Source organism: Gossypium hirsutum, chromosome A07, assembly GCF_007990345.1.
Source record: "Gossypium hirsutum isolate 1008001.06 chromosome A07, Gossypium_hirsutum_v2.1, whole genome shotgun sequence".
NCBI classification, from domain to species: Eukaryota; Viridiplantae; Streptophyta; class Magnoliopsida; order Malvales; family Malvaceae; genus Gossypium; species Gossypium hirsutum.
The window spans coordinates 19,406,221-19,426,657 of record NC_053430.1 but is presented as its reverse complement, the minus strand read 5'-3'; the positions used below and the strand labels follow the sequence as shown (position 1 = coordinate 19,426,657).

The window sequence follows — 20,437 nt, the reverse complement described above, 5'->3', positions numbered from 1 at the left end:
GTAGGAGGCAAACAAGGTGCAAGGAAAATAAGGACGTTTGTCCTGGAAGTCAAACCCTGTGACACTTCTCATTGGCTTATTGCATAAAACTCCAATAACTCTCTGACCGTTCCTTCCGTTGGAGCTTCAAAACTCATCTGCTCACTATTTTTCACCGCGAAATTTCAACCAAACAGTCCCTAACCCCCCAAAAAGTAAACCAAAACCAAAACCAAAACCAAAACCAAAATCAAATCTAATCTTACTCGGTTCCTGAAACCTCCTTCACTTCCCATCCGATCCCAAAAAAGAAAGCAGATCTTTATAGAAGAAAAGAAAAGTCATTGCGAGGCGGTGATGTTTGTTCTCGATCTGGAGTTGAAATGAAATGCAGCAGCCGCAGCCGCAGCCGAATCTGTTCCCCTTCGGCAGCGTTTTCGGCAATCCTATTCTGTTGAATGCCGGCGTTGGCGATTTAAGTGACGCTGGATTTGAGAGCTCTAGGTTTTTCTTCTTGGTCCCGTTTTTATTATTTCAAGGCGGTGGAATGGATTTATCCAATGTGGGGGAAAAATTCCTCAGCTCCGTACGTTCCGCCCGATCGCTTGGTCTCTTGCCTTCCGTTTCTTCTTCTGACCGCCCCGAGGTAAGCAATGTAGCTCAAGGTTTATTGAATCTTTTGATATTTTGATTCTTGAGTTTGATTATCAAGTCTTTGTTGAGGTTTATTCCGCTGCATTTTGATTAGTTTTAAGAAGTTTCATAGCTGTCATAAATTAGTGTTATTTTTCTGAAATTAAATTAATTTGACTGAAGTGAAAGTTAGTTTAGTTGCTGGACTTGCTATAAGTGCTGCATTCTAAACGACTCAGGCTTTGTTTGGTTGTTACTTTTACTACTTCCCTTTTTTCTTAGAATTTTGCTATTAAGGGTAACATCAAATGCCACGAAGCAAAAAATAATGCATGTAAACTGAACAAATGACTAAAATGCAACCTTGAACTCTAATATAATTGTCCACTATAAAAGTAAAATCATGCGTTTTGTTTAAAAGAAATTTAAAAAAAAAAATCTTCAAAGGCATTATTTACTTTTTATATCTCTGCGCATACAATTTTTTTATTTATTTTTGAGGCAAAATATAAGTAGCAAAAGTAATTTCTGAACGGTCTCCAAGGAAAACAAACAAACAAACAGTGATAGAACTAGTTATGCTTCTTTTATGTTTAATAAACTTGCTGGTTTTGTGATTTATATGTTAGTCACGGTTTTTAGATGTTAGTTAATAGTTCTTATTGTCATGCTCACAAGCAATCTTAACTCAAATGAGTTGTAATTTCATAAGTTCTATATTATCTTATGTAGGTTCCAGCCCGAGCTGCAGCAGCAGCTGCTATTGCTCGTGCCCTTGCAGGATTGCCACCTCATCAGAGATATAGTTTTCCCTCGGCTTCCGAAGAACTGAGGTCAATATATGGAAGCAGACCTCAAAGTCAAGTAGTTGAGGAGCTGGAGGAAGACTTCTATGAAGAGGTATTTCTTGGATATTTATGAATAGTTACATAGGCATTAATTTTCATTTCAGAACCACTGTTGATCCTTGATAGTGCAATGCAAAACCAGTGAAGCTGTATGTTTATAATTTCAGCTTCTGTTAGTTTTATTAGCTGAATACTAAGGAGTTATTATGGTTGCAATTTTTGTTGTTTCAAGTTTTATTTTTTTAGTATTTCTTTATTGCTCTATTTCTTCTCTCCATAGTAGTCATATGCTGAAAGTATATGCTTTGAATGCATAGCGGGAAAGGACATGAAAGATACTGTTATGATATTGCTGGTGTGTTCTTGCTTTTCCATTTCTTGTTGGATAAGAGATTTTGAATACAGAGAGGAAGGGGGTAGGGGTGAAGGGAAGGAGCAACTGCAACCATAGTTCATTGGAAGCATATAAGAGATAGTTTGAAAGGAATAAAAAATGGAACAACTAGTTTCTGTTTAATTTATTTATTTCTTTTCTACTCAAGCATGGTGAATTTTTTTTTTATGTTTCTTCAATTTGTTTCCCTCTATTTTTTTAAATTTGATTTTAAATATGGTCAAATTGTATTAAAAAAGTCTATCTATGGCAGGAGTTTGATCCAATAAAACACATCCTGGAGAATATTCCTTCTGAAGAAATTGATCTAGAACATTTTGAGAAACAGGTATTATTTTGATTTATTTATTTTCTTTTAATTTTCTTTTTGAATTAGACTATTTCCTATTCTACTAATATTCTCTGGATTCACTGATCAGAGTGTTAAAAAAGGTGAAAAGAATGACTTAAATAGCGTTTGTCCGTTTGGCACTTCAACTATTTATGTTGTGTGAATGTCAAGAGTTTCAATGCTTTATGTGTTCCTTTCTTGGTGATTTTGATCCAATGAATATTGGTCAACTGCTGTGAATGTTCAGATCACCTAAATTTTTTGTTTTGCCTCGAGCAAATGTTTTTTTTTTTTTTTTCATTTTTTATATTGATTTATAGTGCATATTATAAGTTATGCATATGAAATTAGTGTGCTTACTCTCTTCATGAATAGTTAACCTTTATGAGTCATAATCCCATTGCTTTCTGTAACTTGTTTCGTTGTCCATAAACAGTTCTTTGCTCATTGTTACGTGTGTGAACACGCTAATAACTGATTAGTATTTGGGCATTTGATCATGAGGTCTTGTGATAATGACAAAAGGTGTTGCCTGAGTTATCACTGGGCTTCTTTTTTGGTATTGCCTGAGTTTGACTAAGCAGTGAGGAGCAAAGATCCTGGGGTGGACAGTATTCCAGTAAGCTAAACATGTTTACGATTTATTCCTTGTAATCTGTGCATAACCTTTTCTTTCCTATCCCTAATTTTACTTTTCAAGCATTTCAAGAGAAACTTGTTTGATTCTCTGAAGGCTATAACAATGGAGATGTATAGTGTTCATCATGGCTTTGGTGACATTTGTGTTTCCATAGTTACTTTTATTTTCTTGAATTATGCCCTTTCCATGAATTCAATGATTATGTGCTGCTAGTTGATATGGTCTTTTGCACAAATCAATCCAGTACCAGGCCCTTTCTCCATCATCAAGGTTTCATCAAACTTCACTAATGAGAGTTCAGATTGAAACCATAAAAAAAAAAAAGGAAGGCTCCAGATGAAAGTAGCTATCCATGGAGCTTTAATGTATACCTTGTTAGCCGTTTGATAATTTTTTTTCTTTTTTATTACTAAATTTATAAACTTCTACTTATGTTAAATATGGCTGATTAATTTCACCTGTTTGAGCATTAGCTGACTAGTGTTTTTTTTTTTTGAAAAAATAGGTAATTAGTTGTTAAATGAGGATTTGGCAAAAGGTTGGAGAGGGAGGTTATGTATTCTGTTGAATGTTACTGTTTCTGGGAGTTCATAATGGATTGCTATGAGACAGCTTCCTCTCTGGAATTTTCATTAAGTTGATCTATTTGGTCTTGCATCTCCATCTCTTTTGTAGGCCACTCTTAGATTAGCACAACTGGACATAGTAGCAGAACAGTTATCCCATCGTGTCATGGAGCATCATGAAGTAATGGGTAAGTTTTCTAATGAGATTTCTCACATTTGCACTGCAATTGCAAGGATGTAAACTCTATTATAGAAATTCTTGCTCGCCTATCAATGGTTAAAATAAAAGGCATGTATTTTTGCATCTTTGAATGAAGTTGTCAATTGATATTTTTAAACTCACTTTTCCCAACCCATACTTTTTTCAACTGCAACAACAATGCCAAATTAGGAGTCACTAATGTTGGCCCCATGTTGCTAATTACTCAGTAAAGATTGAAACATTAGTGTGCTTATTTGTAAGTTTAACTTGGCATGATGCATTACAGTTTTGGTTTCATTGATGTTTGTATTACGATATATAATTTATACATATCTGATATCTGTGGGGTTATACAGAGTGGTTGATTTGGTTGTCTTTTGGTTCTTTCTTTAGTTAAGGGGGCAATTTTTTAATTTAACTATTGCTTTGGAGGAGGGGCTGGAAGTGTTTAAGATTTTTTATTCTATCTTAAATTTTAGTTATTGTGTGTCCTATGTTGGTGGTTTATCAGAAGTTCAGAATTCATTTTGTCTTTCTTTAAGTGAGGTTTTGATACTTGCTTTTGGCCAGTGAAGGGTATGAATTTGGTCAGGGAATTGGAGAGAGACTTGAAGGTTGCAAATATCATCTGCATGGTAAGCATATGCATTGTAGTATTCATGTACGGTTAGGGGTGTTCAAACGATTGGTTCAGTTATTAACCAAACCGAATTACTATTAACCGAATTATCTGAAATGTAAAAATCTTTAACTGTTAACCGAACCAAAATTTTTTTCAAATACATTAACCAAACCGAAATGTTTCGGTTAATTCGGTCGGTTAACCAAATTAACCGAAATTTATATGTTTTTGTATTTTGGTTAAAATAAGTATAAAACATATAAAAAAAATACATTGCTAATGGTCATTTTCTTTTTCTTTAATAGTTAAAAAAAATATAATATATATAATATATATTATTTATTTCGATTAATATAAAAAATAATAGTTCAAAAAATACATTGCTAATATAAAAAATATATTATATATAATATATTATTTAATTCGGTTAATTACCCGATTTCGAACCAAATTAACTGATAACTGAAATTTCAAAAAATCATTAACCAACTTCCAACTGAACTAAATTCGGCCACTGACCAATTAACTAGATTAGATCGGTTCAGTCAGTTAATTCGGTTTTAACTGAACCCCGAACACCCCTATGTATGGTTGTTAAAGAACCACTTCTGGAGAAATGTCTGCTTATTTTTTCTGTTTGTTTCCCTGTTCCTGGTGTTTCTGATAACTACAGTTGATATTACCAGTACAGCTGTTATGCTGCTACTGGATCTGTAGCTAATTAGAGTTTGCATTATGGTGTTTGTAGAATGGAAGGAGGCATCTAACCTCATCGATGAATGAGGTTTCAAGGGACCTTGTTGTGAATACTGATTCTAAGAAGAAGCAAGCTCTTATGGTGAACCTCTCTTATACACGCCTTACCAATGCCTCTCTTTGACTGTGACTATGTATTCCTTCCTTTTTGGCTCTCTGGGAAAAAAGAATAATGTTTTAATATTCTTCATGGTTCTCATTACAGGACTTGCTTCTAGTATTGGCTGAACTTCTTCATGCACGGGACATGCAAGTATCTCTTGAATCCCTTGTTCAGGAAAATAATTACTGCAAGGTAGTTTGTGCCAGTAAGCGGTAACATAAGTTTCATTGCCTTTGATTCTTCAGTTTTTCCCTTCAATGTACTTTATCTTAATTATTTTCTATCACTCTAAAAGAATTCACTTAGTATAAGTTACTGCACAGGCATTTCAAGTACTATCCGAGTATCTACAAGTACTTGATAGTTTCTCAGAGCTCTCAGTTATACAAGAGATGAGCAATGGTGTTGAGGTCAGTATTAACTTTTTGTTATGTAGTTCTTACATAATTTTTATCAAAAGGTATTTATCTTTCTGTCTCCCTCTCTTAGTTTCTGTTTCTATATATATTAAGAGTATATGAAAGCTATTTGTTAAGTTGTGATGCTGCATCTTATTGTTGTGGACCAAATTCTTGTTCGTTCTTATTCCTTGCTCATACCCAATTATGGATTAAAACCTTAAGTAAGCTTTTTAACTATTTTAATTATTAATGCAGTTTTGGCTAGGAAGAGCTCTTCAAAAGCTGGATTCACTCTTGTTAGGAGTGTGCCAGGAGTTTAAAGAAGAAGGCTATTTAACTGTCAGTTTTTATTCCCTGCCGCCAAATTATTTTATTTGTCTCAAGCGTTTTTAAACATGAAGTGGCTGCCTCATGACAAGTTCAATTTATGGTCAATATGCTTGATAAAATGGATGATGCATCATTTTTGCACCTTTGTACGACTATATTTTGTTTGTATGCATGGAATGCTAATGACGCAGATTAGAAGATCGGCTACTGATGCTTGATACTTTGAGCATGAGAACTATCACAACTTTGTTTGGATATTTTTTTACCAGTGAAGATACTGCTGCGACCTGCTCCCTTTTTGATTTTCTGCTGGTCTAGTGCTTTTGTGTTTTCTCTTACTTACATGGAGACTAATCCAAGTTTTCTATTTAGTTTGTATGCGCATTAGAAACTCCTTTGCTCTATAGTCATTGCTGGAACTCAGATCAAGGATATTTAGTTTTCACTGATAGATAATTGCATTATTTTTATTGATAATAGAAGTTTTTATTGTAGTTGCTGAGCTAGTCATTCTTTGCCTATGACACATGCTTGGGTTAATCAATTTTAGAAATTGTTAAATTGTTATATAGTATTATATTTTTTTCTTCGCCAAAATATTCAACTCTCCTTCTTTCTCATCTGGATTGGCTTTTTGGGTTGTTTTGCAATTAGCATAAATCTTCTCATTCCTGTAGTCTACATGTTAGGCCTTGTCAAGTTTATTTACATTTTTCTCACTCTTTTGAGGGAAACTGCATATTATAGTGTTTTCATTATTTATTCTTTCAAAATTGAGGTTAGTGTGTCTGTTTTGCTTCAGGTGGTTGACGCATATGCTTTGCTAGGAGATGTCTCTGGTCTTGCTGAAAAGATGCAAAGTTTTTTCATGCAAGAAGTTATCTCAGAAACTCACTCTGTTTTGAAGAGTATTGTTCATGAGGTATGATGTCATATTAATGTTTTGGCAATACAGATAGTAGATTCTGGGAAAATACATATGGTACCTCAGTTTTGTTTACAACCATACTCTAGAAAATTATTTTAACGTACATGGTGATAAGTATGTGATGTGAAATTCTAGATTTGAGGCCTTCTCCCTTACAATCTATTAATGTACATGATGCACTACTTGAGAAAGGATGCTGAGGTTACATAGTGCCTTCTCTAGGTAATTATATTGATACAAATTCAAATTTAGTGATTTGGATGATAACGTGTAGAGTTCCATGCATAAACTAGCAGTCTTTTCCAAGGAGAAGGAATCTCGATTCACTGGCTGATCATTATGGACAGGAAACCATTAATAAAAGAGAGAACTAATCATAAATTTCTTGTTTGAGTTTTCCTCTGCTTCTCACTTTTGCATAGGTCGTTTTCTTGGAAAATTCTCCTTGGTCTTCTTTGTGTCCTCTTTGCCTTTTTCACCTTATGATACTTATTTTTTTCACTGTCTTATGATAGAAGAACTTGATTGATTTATTAACTTTTTCAGGATCAAGATGCACATTTGCAAAATAGTAGGTATGCTTTCTAAACTTAAGTAATTTTGTATCAATTATGATAATTTTGTATCAATTATGTCTTGATATTTTGCCATGATTTCTAACTTACGTTTTGATTTGACTCCAGACTCACCTACAGTGATCTATGCCTTCAGATACCTGAATCTAAGTTTAGGCAGTGTTTATTAAAAACACTAGCTGTCTTGTTCAAATTGATTTGTTCTTATCATGAAATCACGAGCTTTCAGCTGGAGAATGAGGTCAACTTGAATCCTTCCTCTTTTGCATTTGTTTATGTAGAATATTTGTTGTTGTTTTAGTGCTAGTGACTATTTCTGCTTAAAAACTCCTGTTGCATCCAACTATTTCTTCTTGTGAAATTTATGGAATTTTCTTTTCCCCTTAGTTAGCTTTGGGAAATATGGAAAAAGAATTTTAGTGGACATTATAGAGTATCTAAGACCTGGAAATCTAGCTGCTTTATATTAATTTATATGGAAGAGCTAAGTTAGTGTGGGAGTTATGGAGTTCCCTGCTTTGGCTTACATGGTTTTCTCTTTTTGTATAGTTTCTGTTGAGACATCAGTATAAATCTATTATAATATATGGTATATAAGTGTGTGAATCTATGTGGACTTATATGAAATCTTCTGTGGTAATTCTAGGGCCTTTTGTTTGTTCCTGCTTTCTTTCCTGTTTGTGGGGGTTCTATCTTTTGATTTCTTCCATTTTGATTTTTTTTTTTTTTTTTTATTTTTGTTGCAGGCTTTAGAGTGCCCATCAACAAATGCCAAATTGATGGAAGGTAGCATCTTTTTGTAAATGCTATAGAGGTTGATCACAGTGATTCAGTTTCTGAAAACCCCTGCAATTCCAATGGGTTAACTGCTCTTTCCCCCTCTGAATCTGTAGACAGGACACCAGGTTCATCTTCCTTAGAGGAGTCTACAAGATTCACTTCCTCAGCTGATATCTCTGAAGGGACTTATTATGGAAATGTAGAATCCCATCAACCAGTTTCTGAGGGTAGAAATGGTGATGGTGCGACATCAAGCTGTGGATCTCCATGGTATCATCTAAGGAAAGAAGCCATAGCTGTTGTATCACAAACCCTGCTGAGGGGACGGAAGAATCTTTGGCAACTTACAACTAGCCGGGTACTAGTACTGCTTTCTTCTTCTGCTGCTTCTACAAGCATACATCAATTTTGAAAAATTATGAAGATCTTAACACATTCATCTTGGCTGGGGAAGCCTTCTGTGGAGTTGAGGTAGTTGAATTCAGGAAGAAATTGAAGGGTGTTTGTGAAAACTATTTTTCAGCATTTCATCAGCAAAATATATCTGTAAGTCGGACTTTACACTTATTCTTCTTCATGGTTATTGTTCTTTTTGTTATTGGTTTTAGGTGTGGAGGGATTTAAAGTTCAGGCTTTCTTCGGAGGCAGGGTGTGGCTATCGTTAAGTTGTTTCTAATCATGGGCTTCATTATTTTTCTTCTTGAAAAGTAGAGCAACTCACTTTATTCATGGTAGAAGCACAGCCCGATATTACAGCATTACAAGATTTGATGTCAAAACAAGAGACTCATGCTCTGAAGACGAAAATTGGGAATAAAAACAGTAAAATCAAAACTACAGAAATAGGAAGCACTCTACACAGTAACAACATGCCACCAGAGAAATCCAAAGCAAAGTCGAAAGACCAGAAAGCACAAACCAGCACTTAGAAATCATAAATTCTTGTTTGCATTGTTAGTATTACACAGATAATATTGACAGATTTTCAGGCCTCTTCTTACGGGCAATATTGCTTGTAGTAACTATTGATTTGGGAATCATTTGCACCAATTTATATTAAACTTTGAATAAAAAGTGAAACATGGAGCACTGGTATTGTGGGGCTGATGTCAGTGCTTGCATGTTTATTCTTGCATATAGCATGTTATAACACTGTTTTGTCTGTAGGCATATCTTGCTGTTGCAGAATGCTGACACTTCCATTTATGGCACCAACAATATTGGGAATTGTTGCTAATTTATTTCTGCAATCAATTTATTTCCATCTGTCATATTATCCTAACAGTTGAAACAGGCAGGAGCTTATTTCTTGTTTCCTTTTCAGGCACTTAAAATGGTTTTAGAGAAGGAAACTTGGCTTATATTGCCACCGGAGATGATGCAAATAATTAATTTTGCTGGTCTAGTAGGTGACGGGGTACCTTTTATTGCTGCATCTGATGGTAACTCTTCTAAGCCTAGGGTGCTTCACACTGACAAATCAGCAAAAAAAATTGACAGAGTTGCCAAGAAGAGTGGATTTTCTCCTTGGGTTAGAAATGGAAATCCATTTTTGCTAAAACTAAGTGGTAGTGCCAAAGAAGCTAATGATTGCACCCCGCTTAGTGGAGCAACCTCTGGTGGATACGAGGGAAATGTTCATAATCTTCATGTTGATATTGTCTCTTCCTGCAATGGTGATGTAGATCATATCAACTGCTCCAATTCTATATCAGAAGAGGAAAATGAGGATTTACTTGCTGACTTTATTGATGAAGATAGCCAACTCCCTAGTCGAATATCAAAACCCAACTTTCCAAGAAGTCGCTCTTTGCATTTCAGTAATGATGAGTTTACAGCACAAACTGGATCATCTGTTTGTCTTCTAAGGTTAGTGCTATACAGATAAAAAAAAGTATGAATCTTGCTATTAATTGCTGAATGCTGATTATGTTCTTTATGTGAATACAATTGAGCTGTTTTCTAATTTTTAAACATTAGGTCAATGGATAAATATGCAAGGTTGATGCAGAAACTTGAAATAGTAAATGTTGAGTTTTTTAAGGTCTGATTCTGGTTAACCTTTCTTTTCCTAAGCTTTACTTCTTTAACTGCTGAATTCGATCCGAATACTGATTTTTCTTTTCCCCTTTAAATTAGTCTTCCTGATTCAATATAATATTGCAGGGCATATGCCAGATATTTGAGATGTTTTTCTATTATTTATTTGAAGCCTTTGGTCAGCAAAACACGGGTTCAAGTGGAAAGGCCGACTCTCTTACTTGTAAGTTAAATTTTTGTGAATACATGATAGAAATGCATTTGTCTATTAATATCTCTTTCAGTTATGTGTTCATTACTCATTTATACATTTATTCTTTTGTGCGTAATCCTAGATCGGTTAAAGAGAGCCTTATCAAGAATAACAGTGGATTGTGATCAGTGGATCAAAAGTCCATCAGGATCCTTATCATCTACATCTGCACATGCAGATGTGACACGTACTGCTCCTCAAAGTTCAAATTTTGGTCATGCGGCAGGCATGTCATTTGGTCTAAAGGTATAAAGTAAATTTCTTTGTATAAGGTATCTACTGATTGATAGGATGATATTGATATGCATCTTCCTGAAATTCCTGTTCTTCCCTGGATTGGATGGGCAGAACTGCTTATGGTTAGCTGATTCTCTTGTTCTTTTTTCACCTTCTGTATTATTTGGGTAGATGTATTAATGTGATATTAACTAAGAACTAGAAAAGAATTTCGTTTATTGATGCAATAATTTTCATAAAAATGCTATGCACTGACTCTACAAAAAGAATACATTGAATGCATAAAAATACATACTGTTTCCAATTCATAGATTACTTCAAACTAAGGTTCCTTTCTTTGTATTTTGTTCTTGATACTGGAATGAAGCATTTAGAAATATATGTCCCTGTAAATAACATGACCTGTATGTTGCAGGAAAGATGTGCTGGTGCTGATACTTTAGCCCTTGTTTCTCGTATATTGCATAGATCTAGAACTCATCTCCAATCATTGCTGCTTAAGAGTAATACAGCTATAGTTGAAGATTTCTTTGAACACGTGGTATGTTTCTCATTTTCAATCATGTGGGTTAAGGAAATTCAAAACTCGAGTGATTTATGTTGACGTACATTATGGTTTTTGTCTGAATAAGACCAGAATAGTTATTAATTGACAATATAGGGCCACTGTGAATCCACATTAACTGGAACTGAAAAATACTAGCAATAAGAAAAGGTATTTCAAGACTGTTCTGATTTGTGTAATGAGGTATTTCAAAAAAGATGAGTTTTATTAAATAAATGGTCAATGCTGTAAGCGATCAAGATTTTAGTTATGCCTTCCATAAAAAAGCAAGTACTTTGTACGTCTAGACAAGAATGGGGATCACTTTACTGAATCTTCTAAGTGACTTTGTGAGGTCAGTAATGGAGTATTGGTGACCTGGAGTACTATAAGTTATCAAAAAGTGCAAAGTTTAATCATTTCTCTTTATTCATACATTGTGTTCTGCCCAAAAAGTCAAAATGCTGGTCATAGTCGGTCAACCAAGAGTGAAATGGAAATAATTAAAGGGTAAAGACCTAATAGAAGAATTAACATACAAACAGGTACAAGCTTACCCATATAACTGATCCAAGTAGAATGCAAAAGTAAATGCCACTGAAAGAGCTAAAGGATGCAAAGCTTGATAAAAGAAATTTAATTTCCCATTTTGCTGGCTTATATTAGTTTGATTGAACTTTATTGAACATATTGAACACATTGTAATATATTCAAGCATTTGTTTTGTACTTCATACATATTGAATTCAGTGAAATCATTCTTCGGTGCAATGTATGATAAAAATATGTGAATAGTAACTCCAACCAACCAAGCCAGATTCTTTGAACAATTAGTTGTGGGAATCTGTAAATTATGAAAATATAGGCTCTTGAAGGGTTTTGACACCATCTTCCGCTAGATACCTATGATGATCGTATCAAATAAGTTTCCCTTTGTTTAATACATTAGTGAAATTCATTATTGGTTTTCCAAGTTAGTTTAGTTGTCTAATCAACTGCATCTAATTATATGTATATGTTGAATTTTATGTATTCTGATATTCTTCCATTAAGTTACTTTCTATTGTCAGGTGGATTCTGTTCCAGATCTTACAGAACACATACATAGGACAACCGCAAGAGTACTGCTCCACATTAACGGGTAAGATCATTAAATATCTCTTTTGATGGACAACCACGATTGGTTTCTCTTGTAGAAGCCAAAAAACAACCAAAAGAGTGCATATGAACAAAAGCTAAAATCTCTTCTGACAGATCATAGACTTTCATGGAAAAGAAAAACCATAATCTTACTTCTATGAATCATTAAGATTGATTACATGACAATATTAGAAATTTCCGCATTTTGATCTGTGACTTGGCTTTTGCTCTATGGTAAAATTTGAATGAAAATGCAATAAAAAAGCAAGGAGCAAAAGAGATAATCCTTTGTTTCTTATGATTTTAGAAGTTGATATCCATGTATGCACGTGTATTGCCTTGTGAATGCTAGGACTGATTTTAGGATTAATTTCTTCATTTAAACTTGTAATGTCCAAATTGCTGCAGTAGTCTTTTTTTGCAACTGAAGTCCATTCCAAATTGATTGTACCAAGGAAGATTAGAGATGGCAAAACGAACCTGAGCCTGAATTCCTGACCCGAAAATAATCGAGCCACAACATGTCCAAACTCAATTTGACCAAAATGTTAAAAAGCCAAACCTAGAAAAACCCGAACACGAAATAACCGGTACCCAAAATGGCCCGAGATTGAAACGGACTGAACTAAAAAAAGTCCAAGCTTAAAAAAGCTCAAGCCCAAAAACACTAAACCCAAAAACCCTGAACGTGAATTTAATACTAAAAATAAAATAATCAAAATTTTAATTAACTTTTTTTTATAAAAAATAATAATTAATTTTATTCTAATATTTTAAATAAATTATTGAAAATTAAATTTTAATATATATATTTTTTTGAATAAAAATTTTAATATATTTTATGTATGATGAAATAGTAATTTTTTAAGAAAGTGGGATTACCACTACCATTTAGAAACAGAAAAGCTTTAAGCCTTTAGTACCTAATTTTTGAGTTTGCTCTCTTTAACTTCTTGTCTTAGCATTCAGCAGTATTATTTTAGCTTTTGATTCTTGAAATATAAATTTGCATTGGACCGCGTTTAATTTTTATTTTAAATGATTTAAATATAAGAAATATTTGTATATTATAAAGCAGTATCTGTATCTCCTGCCCTAAGTATTGGTAAAAACATATAGTATAAAAACTAAAAATTACAATAAATACTTTTTTAAGGGAAAAGATAAAACAATACAATCTAAGAAATAAGAACACTAAAGAAAAACCTCAAGCTCGAATTCTAATTTCATGATTCACAAATTAAATTAAACGTAAGGACATACATGTATGTAAAACAATGATTAAATCAATAAAGATGAACGGTAAAACATGCATCTTATAGCAAGTTAAGAAGTTGACGTAGTGGGTGGGAGTATAAAAAACAAATTAATAAATAAATATAGTTGCCCGTGGGAGAGGGATAGAAAAGTTATGTAGGGGGTTTTATTATTCTAAAATATATATTAAGATTCATATAATAAAGCAATAATGAAAATGATTTAAAATTTATGTTAAACATTTGTTGTGAATAATTTAATAAAAAAACATAATACCAAACATTGCTAGTAAATTGTTAAGATTTGTTCATTTATATAATAAAACTATAAAAACTATCATGAATGTCTAGATTTTAAAAAAATTTAGCACATATCATTTAATTTAATTTAGTAATTACTTCATCAATATACCTTTGTGTTATCGAATGAAAAAATAGGGTTTGAATTTTTATTAGTTGAGATAAATAATTTTTTTTAAGTTAAAAAAGTTTGTTTCTAAAGTTTTATATTTAAAACATATAATTTATGTAATCAAATATTAATATATGAAAGTATCATTTACTTTTAGAATTTAAAAGTATCATATACTTTTAAATGATTATTATATATATATTATTATTTAGTATTATATCATATCAAACTTTTAGATTACTTCACATGGTAACATTTTTTAATAATAAAAGTTGAATGCCAACTTATATTTTTCTCGTAAGGATAATCCTTTTGCATTTTACAAATGTATAAAAAACTTGTTTTATTTTCTAAAAGTTTCTTATTTCATAATGAATAATAATATAAAAGATAATGTATTATTCGGGAATCAAGTTTATCTTATCAAATATTTTAAATGAATTTAGTATTCATATCTTTATAATAAAATTATTTAAAGCAATTGATTTTATATAACAAATTAATGTTAATATCATTTTGATGCTAACAAATATAAAATAACAAATATTGATTTTAATAAAAATATAATTAAAAATATTATATTACAACTAAAGTTTACTTAAAAATAATAATCTAATAATTTATATTGAGATGTAAACGTTAAAGTTATGTATAATAATTACATCTAATATAAAATAAACTTGAACTTAACCTGAACTTGAAACAATTCAAACACAAAAAACACAAACCCGGTAAAACTTGAAAAAACTTGAGCCTGAAATAACTTGACTTAAATCCGTCTGATTGCCACCTCTGAGGAATATAATCTGAGGTAAAAAGATAAATAAATAGAGTTGAAATGTTCTTAAACTGTTGTGTCCAAAATGCTGAGTTGTGAGAAATGGGAAGGAGAGTAAACACAAATGCAATGGGTAAACACAAATGCTGAATTTGCAGTCTTTCTGAAAATCGATCAAGGTTTATGACTATAATTTCAGTCTGTGGTTGACGTGGGATAATATACTAGAATTTAGTTTCTCATGCCAACCCAAGTAATATTATGTCGCATGATTTTGATTTTTGTAACCAATTAAGTGAACCTTTGCTTTAGCTGTTGGACTTCTGATATTCTAGAATGAATCAACATTTTCAGTGAGGTATTTAATAATATTTATAGGCTGGCGCAGTACATTGCTGCTAGTTGTACAAAATTGCTTTTGTCTGGACTTTTCTCCTAAAGAGCTGGAATTTCCTGGCAGGTATGTTGATCGAATTGCTAATGCAAAATGGGAACTGAAAGACCTTGGGATGGAGCACAATGGGTATGTTCTCTCAGGATCATCTTCTTTCATTACAAGTCATTGCTTTCATTTTGTTTTTTTTTTTTTTTTTTTTTTTTCAGTTTTGTTATCTCATAGTTTCCCATAGATTCTTGACATTATCTTTGCTTTAATAGATCCTTGATCACCATTTGATGTGGTCTCTGACATGAGTTGTTCAATGAATAGGTATGTGGATTTGTTGTTAGGAGAATTTAAGCACTATAAAACAAGGCTTGCTCATGGGGGAATTCACAAGGAGGTAACATCATCCACCTTCCTGTTAAATTCACCAAAATAACAGAATTATTGAATTATAAAATTGTTTGCCTAATGCTTTTCATTGCCACTTGATTAACTGCTCTTGAAGGAACCATTCATGTTGGAAATGATCTAGTTTGCGAATTAGTTAATAGTACTAGGTTTTTGGTTATCATCCTAATATGATAATCAGGACTGGGAACTAAAATTACAAATGTTAAGGGAGGAAGAAAGAGAAGAAAACATTATAACCAGATTGGACAATGATAATGGTGACCATAATAGAATGTGAATTTGCTTCCTTTGCGGTTGCCATAGTGGAACATAAAGGCTACATTAGTCTTAACTCTTCTTTTCTTGTTTGCACTAACATTCATGTCTGACACATTCTTTGTATGGGTATGGCAATGTGATCTTCTAAAGATCCTCCAAATACATGAAAAGACTTGGAAAAAAAATGAACACACCTATATCGGATGCATACTCATATCTGACACTCACATTGGAGTTTGAGTAACATAGAATAAATGTTATTATTTTTCATGAATCTACTTGGTTATCATGTCTTTGCTTTTTGATGAAAGAATACACAGCAATTATCAGAAATGTGAAATGACCTAACATTAAACTCTAACTTTGTTTTCTGTGAGTTAGGTTCACGACCTTCTCTTGGACTATGGGCTTGAAATTATTGCAGAAATTCTTATTGAAGGTCTATCACGAGTGAAAAGATGTACTGATGAAGGACGAGCTCTCATGTCATTAGACCTTCAGGTGATGATTTAAGTTTTGACAAGAATTTGGTATGTAGTTCCCATGCCTTCTTTTCATCTTCATCAATTTTAGGGACTGAAACCTTTTTCTTTCAGGTTTTAATCAATGGCTTGCAACACTTTGTCTCCTTGAATGTGAAGCCAAAGTTACAGATCGTTGAAACTTTCATCAAGGTAACTGCATAGCTAACATGGTCGATTCAGAAACCTCTGCTGAAATTGCTATCCTTTATATCAAGATCAGTCAAAATTAATTGCACTCTCCATGTTTGCTCTTGTCAGGCTTATTATCTCCCTGAAACTGAATATGTACACTGGGCACGAGCTCATCCTGTAAGAAGTCTTCTGTGCTAACATTTCATTTTCATTCACACTTTATCTGCTATTTGTATAACTTAGAAACCTGAAAAATACTTTTACATTGCAGGAATACAGCAAGAATCAAATTGTGGGATTGATAAACCTTGTTGCTTCAATGAAAGGTTGGAAAAGAAAAGCCAGGTTGGAAGTGCTAGAAAAGATAGAATAAACAGGTACATAGCCTTGGAATCACTACTTAAAGTTTCACTTTCATAAATTGATTTTTTTGGTCTTTATAACAAATTGATATGTATATCTAATAGTTTCTGGATTCCTGTTTCTTAAATTGAGTGCAATTGAGGTTTGTGTATCTTCAAAATGTCACTGTTTATAATACAAAGAGTAATGATGTCTAATGTAATCTTGAGTAACACTTTCTGCTAAATAATGAGTTTACTTTTAAGTATGGAAGTTCAAGGATATTTTTTCCCCGTAAAAGTAATCGCATTTGATATTTTAATCTGATATATACACGAACTGAGCATAGTGCATGATCCTTCACATATATGCATATATATATATTTAAATTGTGTTTATCAGATGTATATACTCATAATTGCAAATCCGAATGGAACTAAGATAGCTTTTGAATTAAAGCCAGATTCATCATCTTGAAGTGCTGATAATTGGATACTATATTATAATTCCATTAATTTCGAATAAAATAGGCAAATATTGATGGTAATATTTTTTCTGAGACATTAAATTATGCATGTAAAGAGTAGTTAATTAAATTCATGTGTTAATGAAAGGTTAATTTGGGTTGTTTTATCTGGTCGAAAACCAAAGGTGATTGATCAAGGGAGTCAAGGTTATGTATTCTTGTTGTATATTTTTAAGCAAAGTTTGGAACGAAATAAAGCCGAAAAAACCCGGCTCGGGTCTTGGACAGAGGTTCATTTTTGTAATTTAAGTCGGTTTATTTGGAATATTTACTAGTGTGGTAGCCTGGTTTCTCATCGGGTTAATTGTTAGCGTTAAATATGTATTTATCTTATTGGTAATTTTGGAATAGAGAATTATATTGCTATCAGTATATATATATATACTGAAGAAATATACTATGACCTTTTAAGCTGGGTATGTACAAAATATGAATAAATGATCATGCTAGCTGAATTGATACGTCAAATATAAAACATTTATGGTAGTGAAAAAAAGTTCTTCAAATATCAATGATTTTCTTGATAAAGGATGGAGATTAATAAATTACTATATAGCGTGGAAAACAGAACTTATGGCAAGTGCTTCATTGCATTTTGGAGTTTTAAAAATGTTTTTTAATTGCAGAAGTAATGAAGAATATCTGATTTTTTAAGTCAAAGCAAAAGTTGGGGATTTAGATAATTTTTAATTTTGTGTTTGGAAGTGAAAATTATATAAAAAAAAATCTTTTTGTATTAACTATTTAAAAAATATATAAAAATTAGATTAATTTATATTTTATGTACTATTATATTAAATTATTTAAATATTTCATGTATTGTTTTATTAAATTATTTAAATATAATTTATTATTATATTTAAAATTTTAAAATATTTTAAGTATTATTAATTTTATAAATAATTTATATTAATTAATTAAAAGGTATTTAAATTTATACTTCATGGGCCATTATATTAAAATTATTTAAATATTATATAATTTAAATATTTTTTTAATAATTTTATTATAGGTTCTGATTATATATGTTTTGTTTTTGAGATAATATCTAAAACTATCTATAGTTCTTCCTCAACCCATAAATAGGAGGATAATACGCTTCAACACATTCGAATCCACATTATTTGCATTAACAATAATATTCATGCTAATCGAGTTAAGACTCAATTGGTAATTTAAATTATTTTTAACTTTTCACTATCATGTCTAAAAAGGATATTTTAATTTTCAATTACAATTTTGGATAACAATGAATAACATTAAAAATGCACAATCACACTTTTCCACAATATTTTTAACCGAAATTTTAAAAAGTATTTTTTTCTAAAACATCTTTAGAAAACAAATTTCAACTGCAACAATAATGGGGATTTAATCCAATATATTTAAAAACAGTTTTTTATTAGAAAGTTGACTTGGATGATTTACATCTCATCAATCATTTCACCTTCATTTTCCATAATATTTTTCCACTTCATAAGTTCTTCAATGGTTGTAGCTATATTTTAGCCTTTCTGTGTGTGGGAACTACCTTGCTCGAAGCTCTAATCTACGGCAAAAGTAAATCACCAATTTGGAGTAAAGAGATAAGGAAGAACTTGGCTTCCAATAGAGTAACTCTTTCAAAGCATTATAAACTGCATCATCGGCACCGTTATTAAATATTGCCATGTTTTCCATAGTTGCCACTGAATCACCGTTATTACATAGTAACTCTTTCTTTAAATTTAGGTTTATGAAGGTTGGGCAATCAAAGTAAGGAGAACAAAATCAGCTTCTGAAAACTACTTAATTATTATTTTAATATTTTTTACATTTAATATATTATTTTTATTAAATTAAAAACAAATAATAACCCCATGACAGTTTACATCCTCTATATAATATCGTAATAAATATTTTCCCAATATCAAAAAGAAAATCTAATGTTTATATAAAAGCAAAAGGGTTTAGAAAGCTCTTAATATATAAAAAAAATTGACAACCCTTTAAAGAAAGCACCTAATTTGAGTGTTGAATGTTAAAAATAAAATTAATTAAGTTTTTTCGTTAATAAAAATTATCATCAATCGATTTAACTATTAATAAACATTGATAATGATTGATGGAAATAATAATAAAATTTTTAAAAATTATCATAAAAAATAATTAAAACTATTACAGAAATTATAAAAAATTAAAAAGATATAAAAATACATCTATCTCTCAAAAATTGATAATAATAATAATAATATAAATTTTGTTTTTTGAAATGCAAGACACAATGAAGTACCTAAGTGGCTCAACAGGAGCAAGCCGCTTCGGGTCTAGGTCCACTACCGAGGCTTGCCCAAATGTTCGCCTGGTGGGTGTTAAAATAACAAAAATAAAATTTTTCTAAAAATATAAAATTGGTATATAACAGTGATTAAGATTGAATTTATAGTGATTGGTAATAATTTTATTTTATTTTAATGAAAGCAAGTACAATGAAAATAAAAAAGAGATTGAAATGAAAAATTGAAATTAAAGTTAAAATCTCCGAAAGAAATATCACAAATAAAAAATTAAGAAAATATAAATAAAAGCAAACCTCAATTTTGATTAATGAATTTAATTAATTAATGCAAAGATGAATTAAATATTCTTTAATAAATTAATTATAGTTACAATCTTTTCTTACTTTCTCGATAACATTGAAATTATTTATATTATTAACAAATAATTCTATAATTTAGAGAAACACAATTCTAATAAATAAATCTGCATAAACGGGATTTATTTAGAGTAAATTGTATATCTACGTAACATGAATCACAAATGTAGCTTATACTCATGCATGTGTTAAAATTAAACAAATAAAAAATTAAAATTTCAATTGACAACATAAATATTTTAAGTTATCAAATATAAGGTATATATTCATCAAACCTAGATATTTATACTTAAAAAGAGATAAAATTAATTAATTATATCTCACAAATTTGAAGAAACAGATTTTCGAAATTGATTTGAGTAGAAAAAAGTTAACCCATGTTGAGAAGAAAATACAAAAATATAAAAATACTGAATGTTACTAGATCTAATTTTAATCATAATAATGTGTATTATTTAAAGGTTGAAAAAACAAAAA

At 31.3% G+C, this 20,437-nt stretch overlaps 1 pseudogene; it reads left to right on the top strand.

The window, feature by feature from the left end:
- Positions 1-89: 89 nt before the first annotated feature.
- On the top strand, positions 90-17,067 carry LOC107953313 (syndetin-like; annotated as a pseudogene).
- The last annotated feature ends 3,370 nt before the right edge of the window (positions 17,068-20,437 follow it).